General features: G+C 35.1%; 1 protein-coding gene across 2 annotated transcripts in view; it reads left to right on the top strand.

Moving 5' to 3' along the window:
• The window catches only part of ITPKB (inositol-trisphosphate 3-kinase B), a 62,195-nt gene that overhangs the window by 8,257 nt on the left and 37,799 nt on the right, over nt 1-16,139 (top strand). The window lies entirely within an intron of this gene.

Consider the following 16,139-nt stretch of genomic DNA (forward strand, 5'->3'; position numbering starts at 1 on the left):
AACTAGATGTGATTGATTAAACCTAATCATTTAATGCACAATTCTGTGTTTATCTGCTGAAAAACATTCTGCAGCCAGTGGGATTTATTCTTAAATATTTGTGTAACAAATCTAAACAGAATCATAAACTTCAAACGCACTCCTGAGATCATTGAGAATCACCCCGCCCCTTGCAGAATCTGTTAAAGAAAATTATTAACTAATTATTTAAATTACTAAAGTTAAAGAGCTACTGATTTAAATCAATATTTCTTGACATTCCTGACTTTCTAATTCTTCTAAATAAGCATGCATGGTGACTGCTCTAATGCTCTAACAAAGCATAGCATTATGCAAGCAAAAATATCATTTAAAAAATTCACATGTACTGCAGAAGTCTATTTGCACATTAGATACCTACTTCCATTGTCATTATCTGTACATAAGTCAGATGGCTTATTTGAAGACTAAGATTGTAATGTAGATTTCCATTTGAAGAACTAATTTATATTAGGGGAAAGGGTGATTTAAACTTACTGTCAGCATACAATGGTGGTTTTGTATGAATCTACAGTGCTGAAAAGAGATGAGATGGTGGTATACTGTTTGCAATGAGTATGATGGTTTTGAAACTCGTGTAGGCCTATAATTGCTGTAGGTTCAGCTTTTCATAATCAAATACCACATGGGTTGAACAAAAAATGAGGACAAACAGATAATCATATTGTATTACTAATTAGAATTTTAAGGCCTTGCTTAGAGCAGTGTTTCAGCTGTTAACATTTATCCCAAATGAATAGGAAGAATGACTATTTGTCACTTTTTTACAAGTTGCCAATTTGCCACACAATTTTATTTCATTATTGAAAAATGTATCAGCTGTTATTAATTGGGAGTGTTTCATGCTGTAACTCTGAAATAAAAAGCCAGAACAAGTGCCAGGCATTCTCCAGTTCTTTTAGCTGTGGCTTTTTATGAATAGCTATAAGTAGCATATAACTTGGACAAATTGTGATATAAGTCATATAAATAAGTATACAAATGATGATGATGATAACCTTTTTATTCTGAAATGTGTATATTTGTCTAAGGCAATATCATTATAGTTATTTAACTTCCGGTCTAAGGATATTGAGTGTTCTGTGGTATGGGACAAAGAAATACATACAGTGCAAATATATACAGGGAAATCTAGTCTTCAAAGCTATCTGAGCCCGCTACACATTATATACAATTCATCTGGAACTCATCACATTGAAGAAAGCTATGTTGTAGTTTGTGTCTAATGTTTGTTGATAGGCAAATCATACTAACTTAGCTAACATGTCCATTAAGATAATAAACCTTATATGTGTTCTCCTTATAGGCAAACTTTATTTGAACAGACAGTCCATAAATTCCTTATTAAGCTTTTCAGAATGATGTTCTGAGATTTTCTGTACTATTGGTGTTTTTTAAATTTTATTTTACAGTACTGAATGTTAACATTTAACTCTGGTTTATTCCCTTGCTTTTCTAATCGTAATCAAACATTCTTATGCCCTAATATCCTCATCCTGCTTCCTGATTTCTGGTTTGTACCAGGAGTATATAGTATATAAATAAAATAGACAGGTTTTTAAAATACACGTCAAAATTCAACTTCTAAAACAGCTTCCTGGACTCCTGATTTGAGCATAAGTCAGTACACCAGATTTTTACTTTAATATATTTCCAATTTCTACTACAAATAAACAAAAATAATGTCTATGTGCTCACAGTTAATGGATAAGTGGTATACACATTATTCTTAACCACAATGCCCCTCATTTATCATAACATGCTTCAATACATGATCTTGTGACTTAATATGTGTGAACTAGGCCACTGCTGCAAAGATAGGCATTACTGTCAAAGTTGAAGTTGCCTTGCTGGCATATAATTCCCTAGTTTAGACTGTGAAATTTATTCTGGATATTTTAGTAAGAGTATGATCAGATGAGGGTATATTTAATATTTTTAAGATGCCGTAGGACTACTTATTTTTGTTGTGAAGGTACTGTAATTCACCATTTGGTGTTTTGGGGAAATTGCATAATATATATCTGGGACAACATGTTAACAAAATACAGTTACCTCACAGCTTCAGGAAATTCCTGTTGCAAGCATATGAACATACTGTGAAAGCACGTGAGAAATATATATGAGAAATTTGCTAATACTCCTTTTTCATCTGGTCAGATATTAGAATATTTCTATCCATATGTGGTAGAATGCAGCACATTTTGAGATTTGCCACTTTTTTGGAGCTTTATAGAAGAAATCAAAATAGAATATTTTTTAAAAAAAAACTTCAGAAGGAAGAATCTGTAGTTATTATCTTGTGGGTAAGAGAAGAAAGTTAAGAAGATTAGTGCAGATACTAGACAATTGGATATTTTAAAGTACAAATACAGAGACATTGGATTGCATATTCCTGGATACCACTATGTCTTAGGGCAGAGCATCGACCACCTATTAGAAGAGTTAGTGGCTGGGTTCACACTTCTAAGCCAAAACTAATTCACATGGTTTCTTGGTTTTAGTTTAGAATGCTTTGTAAATCTAGCAATTATAGTTTGCAATGAACTATGATTTATGGTTCAGTACATATTCAGTATATGTTGAAAGATTATCCAGTTGTTGCTGATTCTGTAAACCATGATTAAATCATAACAACATAATATTTGAAATCTGGTGAGAGGAAGATAGATTACCAAGATTGCTCTGAGAAAAAAGCTTTCTATTAGGCTTGTTAGATTAGAATCCAACCTGACAATCTATGAAATCACGAATTGTATAAGAATTTCTTTTTTATGCAGTGATTGTAGCAAGGGATATTGTTCAAAAATTTATCTCTAAAAGGTACTATGGCGCAGAAAAAGTACAGCTGGTTAAGCAGACAAATATACTTGTGCTCCTTTACAGCTTGAAGCACTTTTTAGAAATTGAATTATATGCTCTGCAATAATGTTAAACAAGTTTTTCCTAAAGTGGCAAGTTCTAGATATGCTGAGATTATAATTCCCACAGTTCCTATATAGAATAGCTAATGAGTAGTTAGGAATACTGAATATTGCCGTTCCAAAACACCTAGAAAGTTCCAGACTGAGTAAAGCTTAAGGATATGGGAAAATTGAACCTGCAGTCTAATCCATTCAACTAATCCCATCCAGCGTTTTTATATATCCAAGCACAATACCTGAGACACAGATTTGATGATAGTTTGATAAACATTTCACAAATCTTTGACGACTAGCTATATTCTGAAACTATATTTTAATGCTTGAAAAATCAGTAATGTTTCCAAGCAAACTAACCTTCTATATGAAGGTATAAAAACAGAAAGTATAAAAATTGTTTTGATTTTACCTCAGTATTCATGTACTTGGATTTTGCCCCCTTTGCCTATTCAGTATGACAAATTTTTAATATATGCATTGGCCACCACTTCATAGTATTTTCATGATTAAGAAGCTACCTGATTAATTATCTGCTAGAAATAATTTCATGCATCCAGATGCTGAGAACAATTTATACATTATGGTCTATCAGGAGTGTCAAACTGGCAGCCCACAAGCCAGCTGCATCACACACAGGCTACACCCACTCCAACTCTGCAAAGGGGAAAAACATCATGAAATGTCATGTGATGACAACATGATATAGCGAGTTTGACATCCGTGATCTATACAGAAATATGGTGATCTTCCAATTGGACTATAGCAACGCACTCTACATGGGGCTACCCCTGAATAGTATCCGGAAGCTTCAGCCGGTACAGCGAGTTGCAGCGTGAGCCATACTTGGTGCACAAACACTCTGCAAATTGCACTGGATACTAGTTTATTTCCAGGTCCAGTTCAAGCTGTTGATTATCGCCTATAAAGCCCCCAGTTTCTTGGCCTTCTGCAAAGGGGTCAAATCTTGGCTCTTTGGTCTTGGATGGGGGGTACAGAGGACAATGTAACCATGGGACTGACTAATCCCTGAGAGCCTCCCCACCTGTTCTACTCCAACATTAATTAGCCATTTTAGGATTTTTCTTTCCCTTTTTATATTTAATTATTTAATTATTTCATTTTTTTAACCCTAATTCAATTTTTAATTTTAATGTTAATTTTATACTTTTTTTTATCTAACTGTTATATTATATTACACATTACCCAGAGCTTTTCTTTGACGGACCTGGGTAGTTTAGAAATGTGAAATAAAAATAAATACATAAGTAAATATAAACTAACCAAGCAATATCTTTTTAAAATTTCTAGTTTAGCATTTCCTATTAGCATTTTTAAAACTATTGTCCAAATATAACCTTTGCTTTGTAATTTTCCCCTATAACCAGCACATATACTAAAACTTTTAAATAATAGTTCTATCATTCAATGTAGGAGTGAAATATTTGTCTTTTTGTTATTCAACTGAATGTCCTAATAAGGACATAGAATAAATGATGAGTTGAAGTAGGCTACACCTCATTTAAATACTTATAACTGAAGGCTCTGGTGATCATCTTTTTTTTAATCAACACTAAATGATGAGGAAATCTTTCAGAAACATCTGCTTGTCTCTTGTAACTCATGTTTTTTGTGGATAAGTTTCTGCATTGATGTCTCAACACAATATTACTTCAATATGTTTTTCAACCCATAGTTCCTATTTAAACTAGAACGTTTTAGATTAAAATTAATATATTTTTATTCTGAAAAAGAAAGACACTTTGAAGCAATTCCTATTTTATTGTTTCAGTACTGTATCAAAATATACTAAATCACTATCTTTAAAAAGATTCTGCTTAAATTGTCTACAATGCCATATAGATACACTATGTAGTCCTTGTCTTGATAAGAACACCAAGCAACATTATGTTCTATGCCAGTAATATCTGCAGAGCATTTCAGTTACTTTCAACAAGGCTTTTCTGTTACTTTCTAATATCCTGTAATAGGGTAACGTCCTGTAACTCAGTGGTCTGGTTCACACATCACACTAAGGAATAGTAATGCTTGTGTTTTAATGTATTATGTGAATAAGCCATGGTTTAAGATTTAATATGCCTGTACATATTCAGCTTTTTTTGATGAAGCAAGCCATAGTTTAATATAATCAAATTGCTATCACCATATACTTGGAAAGGAGTCAGTTGTAATTTTAACATCATAATTTTGCTATGTATTTTGGGTGGAATTGCAAGACACTTCATCATTTGACTTAGTGTTGCCTTGGGCCAATGAAGTTTAGTCATTCTTTTGAAGCATGTCACATGCTATTTTTCTCTATTCTAGGACCTAGATCACATTCTGTTTTGCACTGAATATTCCTACTTCAGTTAGAAAAACTGCCGGCACAGATGTTATGTTGATGCCATACCTATGAGAGAATCATTCGACGGCACGGGATAAAATACCATCAGTATGCGGACGATACACAGCTGTATCTGTCCGCCCCGTGCCAACTCAATGAAGCGGTTGACGTGATGTGCGAGGGCCTCGAGGCTATTAGGGGCTGGATGGGGGTTAACAAGCTTGTACTCAATCCAGATAAGACCGAGTGGCTGGTGTGTTTCCCTCCTACTAATTGGCCAAGTGTTCCATCTCTCAGGCTGGGGGGTCAAACAGTACACCCCTCAGACAGGGTCCGCAATTTGGGAGTCCTCCTGGACCCACAGCTGACTTTTGAACACCACTTGTCAGCTGTGACCAGGGGGGCATTTGCCCAGGTTCGCCTGGTGCACCAGTTGCGTCCCTACCTGAACCGGGAGGCCCTCACAACAGTCACTCGCGCCCTTGTGACCTCTAGACTGGACTACTGCAACGTGCTCTACATGGGGCAGCCCTTGAAGAGCATTCAGCGACTTCAGCTTGTCCAGAATGCAGCCGCGCGAGCGATCGTGGGTGCACCTCGGTTCACCCACGTAACACCTATCCTCCGTGAGCTGCACTGGCTGCCTATTGGTCTCCGGATACGCTTCAAGGCGCTAGTCGTCACTTATAAAGCCCTTCATGGTATTGGACCTGGGTACTTGAGAGACCGCCTGCTGCCAATTACCTCCACCAGACCGATTAGATCCCACAGACTAGGCCTCCGAATTCCATCCGCCGGCCAGTGTTGACTGGCGACTACCCGGAGGAGAGCCTTCTCTGTGGCTGCTCCGACCCTCTGGAACGAACTCCCCGTGGAGATTCGCACCCTCACCACCCTCCAGGCCTTCCGCAAAGCCCTTAAAACCTGGCTGTTCCGACAGGCCTGGGGCTAAAGAACCGTTGCCCCTATCTCGAATGGTATGATTGTTGCGTGTTTTAAATTATGTATTGTTTTGTGTTTGTTGTTAATTTGTCTGTATCCCCCTTCCCTGGTTTGAGTTGTGAGTCGCCCTGAGTCCCCCTTCGGGGGAAAAGGGCGGCATACAAATGAAATAAACATTCAAACATTCAAACATTCATTCAATTCATTCTCATACTCAAAATTTATTTTTTTGAAGAAAAAAAATTCAGGTTAAAAACAGATTTTGCACAAAAAATCTAATGGATAAAAAATATGTCAGATATCCATTTGCAAATACAGATATGTAAGTGATATAACAGCTAATATGTAAATATAGAAAAACCAGAATTTTCACTGATAAAAAAATATTCATAATTATTGCAGAATAGGATTATTAAAAATTCATAATAAATAAGGGAATAGGTATTATATATTTCATATCCATCATATACTACATTATACTCTTGGAAGTTCCGTAATTTCCCTGCAATGTGAATTGCATATCACAAGATATGGTAATGTAAGAAGTTTTAGAAGATTGTGAGCAAGGAAAATAATCCTGTCAGTAGCTATTTAATATAATAGACAAGCATGGAATACCATATGTTTAAAAGCAGTAAATGTATAAATATAGGATATCTGGAATAATTAGATGGTTGTCATCTTTATGCTTTGCCTATGAACTAGCAGAAATATCTTACTGACTAGTTTTCAAATTAGATTTCTGAACTATATGAATGAATATTGTGATGTAGGAGATTGGTTTTAAGTTCTTAGCCCACACACCATGGAATTCATGGAATGTAACATTGCTCTGAAATTTTCAGCTTTCATTTGTTGTTAACAAATCACATGTTTCGTTTCACTTAACTAAAGCTGTTACTAAAGTATAGAACTCTGATGAAATGACATGATATAAAGATACTAAATACCTTCAACTTTCTGGATAGTTTTGGCTCCTAACAAATCCACAATATGCACCTGTGTTGTTTACTCTTAGTGTGATGTATGTCTTCTCTCATTTTGGATTTGAAGCAATTAATAAAATATTGCTTTGGATTTTCGAGTATAAATGCACGTTTTTAAAACTTACTCAGTTTTAAGTTCTATTGCAGTCACTGCATTTTTTTTCTTAGCCCTCTTCATTTGGGGAAAAAGACCATTCATGAATTGATGTATTCTGAATCCAGAGCTTTCCTAATAATGAGATAAACATGACTGGGCATATTTTGTGTTGTTTTTTTTAGCATGACAAGTTTAACTTTATCCATAATGCTTTAACAATTTTTCTTTTCTAATGGAAGAACTCTCTTTCAATCTCATGTATTTCATACTTCATTTTGTTTTAATTCTATAATCCTTTATTATAGAAAATAATTATAGTATACAGGAACGATTAGTCTCTGAAGATGTAATTGCAATGTTGGTTTGTTCTAAAATATTTTTGAGGGAAAGCTTCTCATACTGTAAATTCAAGTCCCCAAACAAAACATGCAAGAAATTAGTATCGAGAAACATTTATCATACTAGTACATGTCAGATGGTTTTTTAAAAATACAGATTTCTGTATCAAAAATTTTATCTATAATAGAACTTGTGCTTTAGGGTAAGCATTATGATTGTTTTAGGTTAAAGCATTACAAACAATATGTTTGTTTTCAAAGGAAGATCCATATATAGCAGCATTTCAGCAACAGCTTCAAAATTTGCAAAGTTTCCCCAGAAACAGTTAAGAATGTTAACTTTCAGTTCAATTATGTATGTGATTTTGAGAGTATGCTCTTGTAAAAACATGAAAAAGCCTCTTATAAAATAAGAATATACATTTGTGTTCTATAAAGCCTATGATAACCCCTCACTGGGAAAATGAATGATATTGATGGCATGTTTTGCTAATTTTTCATCTTGATAAAAGTTCATTATTCTATCTAATTTACTTGGTGATTGTAAAAGTTATTTTAAATAGGATTTGGACAGAGATGGTATTCAGCAGGTTCTGACCAGTTCTGGAGAACCGGCAGCAGAAATTTTGAGTAGTTCGGAGAACCGGTAAATACCACCTCTGACTGGCCCCTCCTCCATCTATCTCTGCCCCCCCCCAGCCCAGCTGATTGGGAGGGAATGGAGATTTTACAGTATCTCACCAAAATACGCCCACATAACAGGTAGTAAAAAAAATTGAATTCCACCATTGGATTTGGAGAGAAAAGGGAATTTCTTCTTCTCTCTTTCTTTTCACAATAGTGTATACACAGTTTTCCAGTTCTTCTAAGAATAATGTATTCCCTCTTTGGCAAAAAAAAAAAAGCAAAAGCCCAAGCACTTTTAAGGTACTTTTTCTGATTTTAAATACATCATTTTCATAAGTTCACTAAAGAGGTTGCCTTTAGAATTAAAAATATTAAAGTAGTAAATGTGCTCATTTTTGACTGGAAAGAGTTAGCCTATGCATAGTGCTACCAAAATGTTGCTGTTGCTCCTGTTCAACATAGGAGGCTATTTTGCTTGCTGAGATTATCTCTCTTCTCCAAGTTGGTAACCTCTTGATGTACTAGAATTTTAATTTCCAGATTATCAAACCAATATAGCTTTTTATGAAGGAAGATTTCCCTAACTTTTAACAGAACCATTGAAACCTTTAGAAGCTCTTTCTTAATAACTGCTACTAGGATCCTAATATAAAAATGTAATTAGAGCAAAGTATCAGTGACCTCCAAAATATTATGACAGCAGATGGATTTGTGGTAAACTTTTTGCTACATAGTTACAACAGTTCATGAATGCTGTGTTTGTAATAAAAATATTTTGAAAAGTTTTACTGACCCATCACCTTTCAGATGTCTTGGACCCAGCACTTGTTTACTTTTTCCAAATGGCACAGTGTGGTGATTCCAGGTGGAAATAGAAAAAAGGGTTATGTGTTACTATTTAATTGCCTCATATGCTAAAGGAAAAACGTTTCTTAGAACTGAAATAGAACAATCACTTTTTATGTTTCTTCTTTCCAGGACAAAGTATTCTAAAATTGTTACCTACTTTAAGCAAAAAACACTGTTTTAACATAAGCAAAAGATTGAGAAGTGATGCACTTGTTTGGTAGTGAAATGAAAATCTTATTCATTTCTTTGATTGACAGTGAGTGAGAAATAATATTGAAATGTGCTTACTGTAGTTTATAATGATATATTTTATTCAAGCAATATGCATAGCCCTTGGTTTTGTTTTTCCTGAGGGGTTCAAAAGCACTGGATTACAATAGCAATAACAAAAACAGATTTATTTCCTATTTAAAATCACTCTTATTTCTTCTCTAGGAACTTGAGAGTGGGAAAACAAATAAACATATTATTTGGCAAATGCTAGTGGTTGTGAAGAAAAGCAGAAACTAGAATTAAATACAATACATACATAAACAGCATTCTGTTCACTTTCAGAGTAAGCAACATTATATAAAGTGCAGAAAAAGAGTAGGAAGTAGTAAACGAAAAAAATATGGTCACAAAATAAAATAAGGAAATATATCTAAAATTAGTCTACATAAAACATCCTTGCATCTACTATGCCCATGAATTGCTTTCTAAATCACTTTTGCTGACAGTTTTATCTATAATATTTATGACAGTTGCAGTGTCCCAGGGTCATGTGATCACCTTTTGCAACCTTCTAACAAGCAAAGTCAATGGGGAAATCAGATTCACTTAACAACCGTGTTATTAATTTAACAACTGCAGTGATTCAACAAATGTGTCAAGAAAAGTTGCAAAATGGGGCAAATCCACTTAACAATTTTCTTATTTAGCAACATAAATTTGGGGCTGAATTGTGGTTATAAGTTGGGGACTGCCAGTAGTAGGGAGAAGCAATTGGGGCAAAAGTATGCTTCTGGTTCTGTGAGTTAGAAATATTTCTGAAGAAGAGACTGCAGATCAACTCCAGATAGAGATCTACAAATAGATAGCTTTTATATTTTCTTCAGCAATCTGAAATTCAGGTCATGTTTTTACCTGAAACTGACTTTATAGGTCCCAAGGCTGGATTGAATAATTTAGCTTTCTGGAGCTGACAACCCAAGACATATTAAAAGGAATTCCAATCAGAGCTTTTAAGCAATTTTTTTAAAAAGGGACAGTTCAGCAATTGAAAAAGCTAGTGTTAATTAGTTTAGATTTTTTTTAAAAAAATTAAATCCTCCATTAAAATACCTGATGCAGGTAATCCTTGAATTATGGCCATTCATTCAGCAACTATTCCAAATAATAATGGTGCTGAACTAGGAGAATTTCACATGTTTCCTGCCAGGTTCCCATAACAAAAATAATGCAGAAGCCAACAAGAAATCACAAGTAGTTCCTGCCATACAGTTGCAAGAAAAATTATGTGAACCCCTTGGGATTACATGGAGTTTTGCATGAATTGGTCATAAAATGTGCTCTGAACTTCATCTAAGTCACAACAATAGAAAAACACAGTCTGCTGAAAATAATGCTACACAAACATTAGATGTTGACATGGTTTAATTGCACATAACATGTAAACATTTACAGTGCAGGGAGGAAAAAGTATGTAAACCCTTGGGCTTAATAACTGGTTGACCCTCCTTTGGTAGCAATAACCTCAACCAAACGTTTCTTGTAGTTGCAGATCATACCTGCACAACGATCTGGAATAATTTTGGACCATTCCTCTTTACAAAACTGTTTCAGTGTAGCAATATTCTTGGGATGTCTGGTGTGAATCGCTCTCTTAAGGTCATGCCACAGCATTTCAATTGGGTTGAGGTCAGGACTTTGACTAAGCCACTCCAGAGGATGTATTCTGTGCTGTTGAAGCCATTTTTGTATTGACTTACTTGTATGCTTTGGATCATTGTCCTGTTGCATCACCCATCCTCTGCGGAGCTTCAGTTGACGGACAGATGGTCATACGTTTTCCTGCAAAATGTCTTTATAAACTCTGGAATTCATTTTCCCATCAATGACAACAATCCGTCCAGGCCCTAAGGCAGCAAAGCAGCCCCAAACCATGATGCTCCCTCCACCATGTTTTACAGTGGGGATGAGGTTTGGATGTTGGTGTGCTGTGCCTTTTTTTCTCCACACATAGTGTTATGTGTTTTTCCCAAACAACTCAATTTTGGTTTCATCTGTCCACAGTATATTTTGCCAGTAGTGCTGGGGAACATCCAGGTGCTCTTTTGCAAACTTCAAACATGCTGCAATTTTTTTTTGGACAGCAATGGCTTCCTCCGTGGTGTCCTCCCATGTACTCCATTCTTGTTTAATGTTTTCCTTATTGTAGATAGCAATAGCAGTTAGACTTATATACCACTTCATAGGGCTTTCAGCCCTCTCTAAGCGGTTTACAGAGTCAGCATATTGCCCCCAACAATCCGGGTCCTCATTTTACCCACCTCGGAATGATGGAAGGCTGAATCAACCTTGAGCCGGTGAGATCTGAACAGCTGAACTGCAGAACTGCAGTCAGCTGAAGTAGCCACTGCACCACCTCGGCTCTATTTGTGTCAACAAAAATGTTAGCATGTGCCAGAGATTTCTGTAGGTCTTTAACTGACACTCTAGGATTCTTCTTTACCTCATGAAGCATTCTGCGCTGTGCTCTTGAAGTCATTTTTACAGGATGACCACACCTAGGGAGAGTAGCAAGAGTGCTAAACTTTCTCCATTTGTAGGCAGTCTGTCTTACTGTGGACACATGAACATCAAAGTTTTTGGAGATACTTTTGTAACCTTTTCCAGCTTCATGCAAGTCAACAATTCTTGATCGTAGGTCTTCTGAGAGCTCTTTTCTGCGAGGCATGGTTCACATCAGACAGTGCTTCTTGAAACCAGTAAACCCACAACAGGTGTATAAAGGGCAGAACAGATGTCAGCAACACATCCAATATCATCAGACTGATTGGAGTCAAGGTTGGCTCACTCCTCTCTCCAATTAGCTCTTGGAGATGTCATTAGGCTAGGGGCTCACATACTTTTTCCTGCACTGTGAATGTTTACATGTTATGTGCAATTAAACCATGGCAACATCTAATGTTTGTGTAGTATTATTTTCAGCAGACTGTGTTTGTCTATTCTTGTGACTTAGATGAAGTTCAGAGTACATTTTATGACCAATTCATGCAAAACTTCACGTAATCCCAAGGGGTTCACATACTTTTTCTTGCAACTGTACATACATTACATATACATATATACTGTACATACCACTTTATTAATTTTTATAAATAGCTCAGGTAGCAAATACAATATTGCTACCTCCTCCCATTTTCACTACAATAACCACCCTGTGAAATGGATTGTGCTGAGAGAGGCAGCGTGGTCCAAGGTTACCCATGCCCTAAGGTAGGAGTCGAACTCACAGGCTCCTGGCTTCTAGTCTGATTCCTTAACTACTGTACCAAACTGGCTCTACATATTTACAAATATACATACGCATGTAAGACATACTTTAAAAAAAATCTGCTTGCTTTAATTTGGATAAATAAGTTCTAAAATTATAGCCTATTTTAAATTGCGTTATAAATACTGTACTTACTAATCTTTTAAAGTAGGTAACATTAGAGAACATGGTATAATTTTTCCCACATTTTCCCTATTATTTGGCATTTTGACTTAGAATCAATCTAAGTTTACTTAAAATATGAACTCAATGGTGATCTTTAAATATTGTGTAGCACTGAAGTCACATTTCCATTTATGTTAATACTTGTATATAGTATAGACACCATAGTGACTAAATCTAGCCTTCCGTAATATCCAAATTCATGTTTATGTTTCAGAAACTGAATATACCCAATTATTTTGAGTAGATTTAGAAGGAGACAGCCAAAGCAAGATTTAATTTCATATATTTTTAGAATTCTATAATCAGTATATAGAAATTAAGTACTCTCAGAAATCATTACATAATTTTAATGGGTTTTGCCCTCTAACATGTTAACAAAGATGAATGTTAGAAGGAAGTCTGTACCTACCAAAAATAGATTGCAAAAGGAGATCACATGACCTTGGGACACTGTAACCATCATAAATGTGAACCAGTTGCCAAGCATGTGAATTTTGATCACATCATGGGGATGCTGCAAAGGTCGTAACTGTGAAAAACGGTAAGTATTGCTGTAGTAACAGTATTGTGGCATTGGATAAATGCGTTACTTGGAGATCCATCTACTGCTACTGGTGTAATAATAATTGAGAAATGTGTTCCGCTGACAGTAGGACACCAGAAGGATCTAGTACTGTATACTGGATCTAAAAGGGAAGGTCCAGTCTCTCGAGAAAGTAGTGAGAGTAGTGAGACTCTCAAGATTGATATAACCCTTTGAGGTAGACAAGATCAACTTACAGCTGCAGTGGGTTTCCTGGAATGCTCTTTCTAGTTGTAAAGTAGAATAACAGAGCTTTGAAACTTAGAGTTTTTGGATTATAAACTTGTGCCAAACTAAATCAAAATGTAATTTATTAATGTTTTTCCTCATGCTTTCCTCTTTTTCAAGACTGAGTAGTCTTTTCTAAAACACTCCCCTTTAGAGTTCTACATTCTTTTATAGTTTTGGTACCATTAAAATGAGTTATTACAATGTATTTGGTCCTATATTTGATATAAATGGGTTCTCAGTGACAGCTCTATGGTTTATTCAGCCATGAAGCAGAATCTGATATAAGATGTAAAGTTCAGGATTGTGTAGTAGCAGTACATAAAATAATAGCCTTTGTTGATACATGATTTGAACATTGTAGACATAATATATATTTTTGTGCTTAGGGCAATGTTGTATAAAGTGTCATTTTAGTTTACACACCTGCAGCATTTACACTTTGCATATTGTATCATTAGGTTTTGGTATTTATTTGTTTATACCAAACAAATAGAATGACTTGGGGGATCCTTGGTGCTCTCTGTGTTTGCTTGTTTCCTTGCAGATGTTTTATTACCCAAACTAGAAAACATCATCAGTGCTATTAAGGAGTGCAGTAAGCACAACTCCTTGATGGCACTGATGTTGTTACCTATTTTGGGTGATGAAATGTCTGCAAGGAAACAAACAAGCTCAGAGAGCACCAAGGACACCTCATGTCAACCCTGAGCTACAAATATTCTCCTTTATTAAATAGAGTGACTCTGGGCAGCATGAAAATAAATTGGTATAGCAAATAAGCACCCATTAGAAGCCATGGACATCACAATGACATCATATAAATGACTTGAGTTTGCATCCTTTGTGGGATATTGTCATGACACGTAGGATGTCACGTTCACTTGCTCCCCTTCACTTACCGTAGTTCAGAATGTAACAGAATTGACTGGAATAACAGAGTTGGAAGGGACTTGTTACAAGGATCTAGCTGTTTCAGTGAGCTACGGACAAATCTTTGCAACTTATTTTTTACATTCTGTTTTCTTTGCTTCTATGATTTTCTTCTAGACATTCTACATGACTGGGAAATGTCTACATTATTATAGAAATATTCATATTTAGATTATTATAGATATGAATAATACCCATAATATGCATTGCTTTTTTTCTCTCTCCCAAGAGTAATTTTCAGGTTTTTTTTTCTAAATACATAATATGGAAATCATAATGAGCAATTCTTTAGGTGCCAAGCACTAGTGCTGTAAACATCAAAAAGCATTTTCAATAATCAAAATATAATGAGATTATAAATCTCATATGATTTCAGCATACTTAGCCCGAAACCTTTTTGAACCTGGGTTTGACTCTTCTAGCCCAGAAATGTTGGTATTTGAGCACTGAAAGCGCACCACCAATCTTTGATGTAGATAAATACATATTTCAGATAAATATTCATCAAAGTCCTATTGAAAGAAAGATTGTGTAGAGTGACTTTTCCTTGTTGGTAAGACGGTGAGAATTCTATAAAAATACTTGCAGATTCCTTTTTTTAAAAAAGACAGCCTTTCCCAGTCAGGTGCCTTCTAAGTATACTGAGCTGGCAGCCTATATGGCTACACATCCAGGAAGTCTATTTTCTCTGTTTAAAAAAACCTCAACTCTCCAAAGCATCACACTCTGGTGATTCCTGTACTGAGGCTATACTGAGGCTATAATTAAACTCAGTTGCTTAAGTGTTTGGAAAAATTTAAAAGTTTAAAACACAATTTGAAAATAACTTTGGTTATACTTTAATCTACATAAAGAATGGAGAAATCTACTTTCATCTTGAAAATATGTTCATGGCTAAATTCTTATCAGAATATGTTGATTTCAATAATAGTTTGCTTCTTTTAAAACTTTTTACCCTACCTTTATGCTTTTAATGAATTTATTTTGGCCATATATGTAGTTATTTACAAATCATTACCTATGCTCATATTTTACTATGCAAAACTATAAATAAACATATTAAATTCTCCATGTTGCAATCAACAAGAAAATCTTGAAAATAGCATATGTCTCTTAACCTAAATGTTGCTCATGTGAAACCCATGTGAAAGTTCATGAAAACAAAAACAAAAACCACTCTAGTGGCTGAGGAGGAGTCCTGTAGCCATTCTGTAATAGGAGACTTAGGGGGAAAACCCAAAATCCTTCTACTTTCTCTTGAAGTCTGTGTCTCCCATTTCAAAGAAAACAATGATTGAAAAGATTATTTTAATTGCATTATTATATTTCTTGAAAATGGTTAGCCACATTGTAAAATAAAAGCATGGTTGGTTACAGATTAATTAGATTGTGTTATTGTGATTTTCAGGCTGTTCTATTTTCTTATGTTAATAGATAACTACCATTACTAATAGTAGTAACTAGTTAAATTTCACATGGACGTTCTATAATTTATCCTTATTGGAAGTTTTGTAAGCACTAAACTTTTGTTAACAGTTACGATGGTGCT

The sequence above is a fragment of the Thamnophis elegans genome, chromosome 4 (assembly GCF_009769535.1).
Source record: "Thamnophis elegans isolate rThaEle1 chromosome 4, rThaEle1.pri, whole genome shotgun sequence".
Classification (NCBI taxonomy): domain Eukaryota; kingdom Metazoa; phylum Chordata; class Lepidosauria; order Squamata; family Colubridae; genus Thamnophis; species Thamnophis elegans.